The sequence below is a fragment of the Podarcis raffonei genome, chromosome 4, assembly GCF_027172205.1.
Source record: "Podarcis raffonei isolate rPodRaf1 chromosome 4, rPodRaf1.pri, whole genome shotgun sequence".
NCBI classification, from domain to species: domain Eukaryota; kingdom Metazoa; phylum Chordata; class Lepidosauria; order Squamata; family Lacertidae; genus Podarcis; species Podarcis raffonei.
The window spans coordinates 57,618,102-57,625,030 of NC_070605.1; positions in this window are offsets into that span (position 1 = coordinate 57,618,102).

Here is a 6,929-nt window from a genome sequence, read left to right on the forward strand (position 1 = left end):
ACTTCTGCTGTGCCTGGAAAGCACAGGTCCAAGCAGTTTCCCCCTTGCCCTGCTTCTTCCCAAGGGAAAACCCACTCCTTAGCAATAGATCAGAACAAATAGCAACCCAGGGAAAACCCAAATTGCTGTTTGTGCTGATTGAGCACTAAAGAGCGGTTTTCTCCAGGGCAAGAGGAAGTGTGGATAAGCCCAAAGTTCCAAATTCAATGCAGTAATCTAGGACAGGCATTTTCTTATCAAGCAAACACCCATACAGGTGCAACATCCATCACTTAACCTTCTGCAGCTGAACAAACAAACAGCCTTGCTCTATTAATCTTAAACATACAGTAACATATATTTGCAGAAGTGTGATATAGGAGGGAAGAGGCATGGAAACGGGGGTTGTCTCTATGCAAAGAGGAGTTGGTAAGGGGGTGGTGAAAATTGTGTGTCTGCGCAAAGGGAGCTGCAGGATAGGAGGTTGGTATGGAAAGGGGGGTGCTCTGTGTGGAAGGGGTAGTTGGAGAGAGGGAGGGAAAAGGGTGAAGGTGAAAATGGGAGAGTGCAAAGGAGGGTTGCTAAAAGGGGGAAGGAGGCATGGGAATGGGGTGAAGATGAAGGAGCAGGGGTGGCTTCATAATTGGGTGGAACGGGAAAAGGGTACTTAGTAGTTGCAATGTGTGGGAGGATGGAGATGCAGGAGATGACCCTGGAGTTTGCCTGTGAACAAGGTGGAGGTTGCGGAAAAGGAAAGGGGAGGAGAAGGCATGGGCTTGGGGGGGGGGGTGTGAGGTTGAAAACACGTGCAGACCAGACTTCAGAACAGAAGGGAGACGCTGGGATGATTTCTTGATTCAGCAGGCAAGTGTCTTGTGGAGGGATTGTCGGGGAGAGGAGTATATAAGTGCAGTATATATAAGAGCATAAGAGTATATAAGAGCAGGGTGGCAGAGTCCCCCTTGTATTGTAATAAAAACAATCCAGTTAGCCAAGAGCAGCCCATATTGGAAACCAAAAGGGGGGGGTTGTAGTCTTTCGTGTTGCTATGAACCCATTTTGTTAAAGCAGCAGCTTTAAGATGAGTGCATGCATTCAATATGTGCAGCTGCTTTTTTGCAGTTCTGTTCATGGATATCTTGCCCACAAACATTTGGGGGTTCTCTTCCTGGCGTTTTCTCAGTGTATGGAATGCACGGATGGTGATGTGCTGTCCCCCTTTGTCAGTGATTTCATACTTGCTTACTGTCTCTAGGTGCCACTGTAGTGCTGATTGCTTCGCTGTTCACTTTAGCATATGTGAAATGCAACAAACTCTTGAGTGTCCTGGCCACTAGGAGATGGACTTCTGTAGCATCTGGGGGGCCACAGGTGCCCCATCCCTAACGTAAGGACCCCATTTAGCATTATTCAAACAGTTGTTGATAGAGAAGTCTTCCACAAATTTGTTTAATCCGCTTCTAATGCCCTTTAAGCTAATGATAATCACTACAACGTTTAGGAATGAATTGCATAAATGAATTCTGTGTTGTGTGGAGACATGTTTTTGCTGCTTCAGAATCCCCAGACAATGAAATTTCATTTGCTGCCAAGTTCTAGTATTTTTGACAGAGGGAGAAGAACTTCCCTTTATTCATTATACCCAAGCAATTTATATACTGTACTTTTGTAGATAATGTGAAGAGTGAGAATACATACTAGTTATGACTCCCCTCAATGGGTTGGGGCATAACAACAATTGCAAAAAACACACCAAAATATCCCAAACCATAAAACCTTGCCATGTTTGCTTTTACAGAAAGCCAATTAATGGCGCCACTTAGCCATTGCATCCCATTTGGGTATGCCAAAGTTTCCTCATTTATGCATATAATATGTTATTAACCATTATTATCACAGTTATTTTTCAAAATTCCAAGCATTTCCCATATTTGCCTCAACCAAATAATGATTTAAGTAAGGATCCAAACATATTTCAACTCCAATCTTTATTATTATTTTTATTAAAAGAATACCATAGATTATGTAACTGTTTAATTCTTAGGAAAAGTTCAGTGGCATTCATGAGAGCTGATGTAGCTTTAAGATTCTGGCTCTGAACTAGATGACCCTCAAAGCTAAAATTCTACTACTGTATTCCCTAAAAGACCAGGATGCTTATTTAGTAATGCTATGGAACTACCACCACTCAGCTCCCATGATACAGGGCACTTTTTACCCTAGCGAGCATTTAGGCGTTAAGGTGCACTGAAGCTGCCCCCCATTTGGGGGACACTTACAAATTTTACATTCTCTTTCAATGACTTCACCAGCAGGTACAAAATTTTCATCATCAGTGGGACAAGCACACATTCCACAGCCATCCTGGGGTCTTCCTATATACTTGCAAGCTGGAGAAATCTTAGGGCAAGTGGAAGCGCAGACAATGTTATGATCTTCTCCACAGGTACACTTTCGGGTCCCAAAGTCAATAATCACAGACTGTCCCAGGAGAAGGAAGCCATCTTTGTAGCCTTCCTGGATACAAGCTTCCTCCAGAAACGCAGGGCACTTGCACCGAGGGATGCAGCGTGGACAGCACTGGTCCTTACGGGTCACAGCTTCGTGATTGTCAGGACAAGCTAGGCAGAGAACAGCACTACAGTCTGGCCTGTGATGCTTGCAGTCACCATTTTGTAGGAAGCAGCAGCTCAGCAGCAGGCAGAGGAAGTGCTTAGGCTTCATTACTCTGGATCAAATGCAAAGAAGTCCTTTTAGCAGCATAGCAATTTTTGCTCATTCATTGCTTTCTATTATCTCGCCCAACTTTGCCTTTTTAAATACTGAGCTAATGCCCTCTCTCAGTAGAACACCAATTTGCATAGCATTTTCTCACACCAGGGGCACAAACACTGATTACATAGCACATTGCGGATTGGCTCACTGAATCAGCCACACTGGAGCTCAGGGTACACTTCCCAATGGAATGCCTTCAAAGCAACATGCTGCTCCTGATAGTTGCACAAGGAAGTGCCACTTACAACTCCTTTGGGCCCCGTTCCTTCTGTTGTGTGTATGTGTGTATATATATATGTGTGTGTGTGTATGTGTTTTATATATATATGTGTGTGTGTGTGTGTGTGTGTGTGTGTGTGTGTGTGTGTGAGAGAGAGAGAGAGAGAGAGAGAGAGAGAGAGTATATTTTACTGCAGTTTTAAAATGTATTAAATTTCCAAGCCTTAGCTTCATAAAATTTGAGGAGTGCTAAAAATTGGTAACATTCTGTTAAAAACCTATTACAGTGGTACCTCAGGTTACATACGCTTCAGGTTACAGACTCCACTAACCCAGAAATAGTACCTCGGGTTAAGAACTTTGCTTCAGGATGAGGACAGAAATCGTGCTCCGGCGGCGCAGCAGCAGGAGGCCCCATTAGCTAAAGTGATGCTTCAGGTTAAGAACAGTTTCAGGTTAAGAACAGACCTCCGGAACATATTAAGTACTTAACCCGAGGTACCACTGTACTGCAGAAGGAAGGAAGGACCTTGTGCAGCTCTTTCTATTTCTTAAAAACAGCAAACTGTCCTTCAGATGCAGTAAGCATTTCTAACTTTATTCCATGATAATAAAGGGGAATGCATTAGCTGATCTATGAAAAGGGGAAATAGCTTTAGTTTACCTGGATAGGCTTCAGGTGTGGGTGTTGCAAGTGGTTTGGTCCCCAGGTACTGATATTTCCTCAGTAGCTGTTCAGCTGGAAGGTATGCTATTTATAATGTCACAACAGAGGGAAAACCCATAAACCTGAACAGCTGGGAGGAGCTAAGAGCCCTTTCTAATTTATTCCCAGTGGGTCTTTTATTATAGTATTATTTATTGTCAAAAGAGTTTTCATATTCCATATTATGTAAGCAGAAAGAATTTACAATTTGCATTCTAACAGCTGGGATCCTCTCTATTTATCTATATAAGAAAGTGTCTTAAATTTAATGTAAGTACATCCTGTAACTATACAGGACTATAGTTAATTGTCCCTTGTTTACTATTCCATAGTTCCTTAAACCCTTGCCAAGCATGTCAAAATTTGCTTTATCTTGTCTCCATTTTTTTACCCATATAATCTATATAATCGCCTTGATTAAGAAGTAGGTTTTACTACCCTCATTTTATCGGGGGAGGGGGTGGAAGTGGCTCAATGGGTGGCATGGAGCTGCTTTGGTCGGTTCCTGGCTGCTGGGTCACTGTTGCTTACTGAGCAGCAAGGGATGAGGCAAGATGCAGGTTGGCACATTACAAATGCACTGGCATTTATCTTCTTCAGAATAGCCGGCCATTCCACAACAACATTTTAACATTTTGTACACGTGGAATTACACGTCAGTCCACTGTTTAGAATGGGCAGTAATTGCCAGACAACAAGGCAGCAATGACTTTTTCATTTTTTACCTCACAGGAAAAATGTAGGCTAACCTGCTTAAAATCTGCTTCTACCTGCTAAGCATGTTCCTATTTTAACTGCAAACCTCACACCATGCCCTTCCCTTATCTAGTTAACATTTGCCCCTTTCCTGTGACTGGGTTGAATCACAAAAGATTGCCTGGATGAGAAATGAGCTTGTCTCATGACCTTGGGTCAAGCAAGACGTGGCGTTTGTCGTGTAGTTGGCCCTGCACAGTGGAGCAGGCAAGGCTGTCCAGGACGGGGCATGAAGGAAGGAGCCTCTAAACTTTTGGCCCCACCATGCTCCCAGTTGTAATCACTCCCCAATGCCTTCTATTCAAAATGGAGGGAAGCTCCAATTGATCCCATTGCAAATAGCAGACATTGAGGAAGCGTGCAGCAATTCTGATAATAATCATGGTGATTCTGATCCGGCCAAACTACATGACCATGGGTAGGCAAAGTAAGGTCCGGGGGCCGGATCTGGCGCAATTGCCTTCTAAATCCGGCCCGTGGACGGTCCGGGAATCAGCGTGTTTTTACATGAGTAGAATGTGTCCCTTTATTTAAAATACATCTCAGGGTTATTTGTGGGGCATAGGAATTGGATCTTTCCCCCCCAAAAAAATAGTCCGGCCCCCCCCAAGGTCTGAGGGACAGTGGACCGGCCCCCTGCTGAAAAAGTTTGCTGGCCCCTGTACATGACAAACCCACCATCTATACTTTCATCCCACGTTCCTTATGTGATTCCTCTTAACCCTCTGGTTTAGCCCATAAAGAAACTCTCTGAGCCTAGACAAGTCTACATGATACATTTAAGCTGTACGGTCCCACTTTAAACAGTCATGGCTTTCCCCAAAGAATCTCGGGAACAGAAGTTTGTTAAGGGTGCTGAGAGTTCTTCAAAGACCACTATTACCCTCATAGACCTGCAATTCTCTCTTCCCAGAGAACTCTGGGACCTGTAGTTCTGTGAGAGGAATGTGTTGCTGAGTATTGAACTGTTAATACATTGGAATAAAAAATTAACAGGATATCTGGTGAAAGTAAGAGCCAGGATTTTTAAAAACACAAAAGGAAATATCTGTTCACATATTGCACAATGAATGAACACGTGTAATTATCTTTAGTTTGTGTACAGCCAGCAATACAAAAGGCTTTTCTAATTAACCTGGCTATTGTGGTGTCGCTACCATTGTAAGGAGCACTCTGTCAGCGATGTCACCAATTTTCATGTGCGTACTTAGAGACGTAGTTAAAGCTCCCATTAAAACGACTGCATAAATTCCTGTCACGTCTGTGAATCACATTCATAAGCATGCCAACTTCTGAGAAGTCTTGATTGTCTAGCCAGGCAAAAATATGTAGTGCCATTTTGCTGTAAACAGCATCCACATGAGCAGCATTAAGTGACCCTCATTTTAAAATATCTGAATTTTCATGCATGGGAAATGTTCACATTGGAACAGTCCATTGGTGGGCTCAGTCCAGAGATGCATGCGTCCAAATGGATGTTTTATACAACTACTTTCACATGGAGTAAAACCCATGCGGTGGCATACAAGATGCAGATAAGCATTTCTGCCCATACTGAGAGATGGAGGGGAGAGTGTACCCATATCTACTCTGTGATAGGTTCCCTTGTCAGCATCATATAGGTATGTGCATATAGTGTTGACAACTGGCCTCCTTACTTGTATGGGCCAGTCATTCCCCATCCCCAACCAATCTACAGTGGAATCCAGTTATAAACCTCGCATGTGGTTGAATGTTTCGTGGGTGAACCTTTTCTCCTTGCAGTGGGATCTAATGCTGGCTGACACATGCACAGCAGCTTGTTCAGAGCATCTTAAACCTACATCTTTGTTCACAAGGTAAGTGCTTGGTTAGGAGAAACTACATACCAAAAAAGGAAAAAGGTACAGACAAATTGCAGGTGAAAAGGTGCACAATCAATGGCCAGTATAGCTGTTGAATTCAGCCTTCTTTCTGCTAAAGGAAGTTCCTCAACTTCACAAAAAGGTGGACTGAGCAACAGGAAGTAGATCACGGCCCCCATTTCTCCAGTCTACTCAAAGACAGAAAGCTACATTGGAGACTGTCATTATATAGCTAAGTAGTTCTGACGCTATGCACTTAAGAGTGCAAGTCTACTGTTTACTGCTCTGCTTTATGAACTTCTGCAGAATTAAAATCATCTGTTCTGTTTTCTACTATATTGGGGGGGGAGTTACCATTATGAACCGAATATAACACCTTGGGTTGCAAGAAATGTCAATTAAATGTAATTATAAAGCTGCTTTCAAATTTCCATTTGATGTGAAGGCAGATAGAAATTACTCTCAATGGGACTTAATTGCAACTAATTTTGGGGGTCTAGATTGAAGTAATCTAGTCGCTATTGTGCTTCATAGGTAGTTCTTTTATGGTAGGTATGAAGAACCTCAGACCAGGGGGGCAAATGTGGTCCTCTAAGTATCTGTATCTGGCCCTTGGGACTCACCTATCGAGACTATGTGTATTTCCCCAA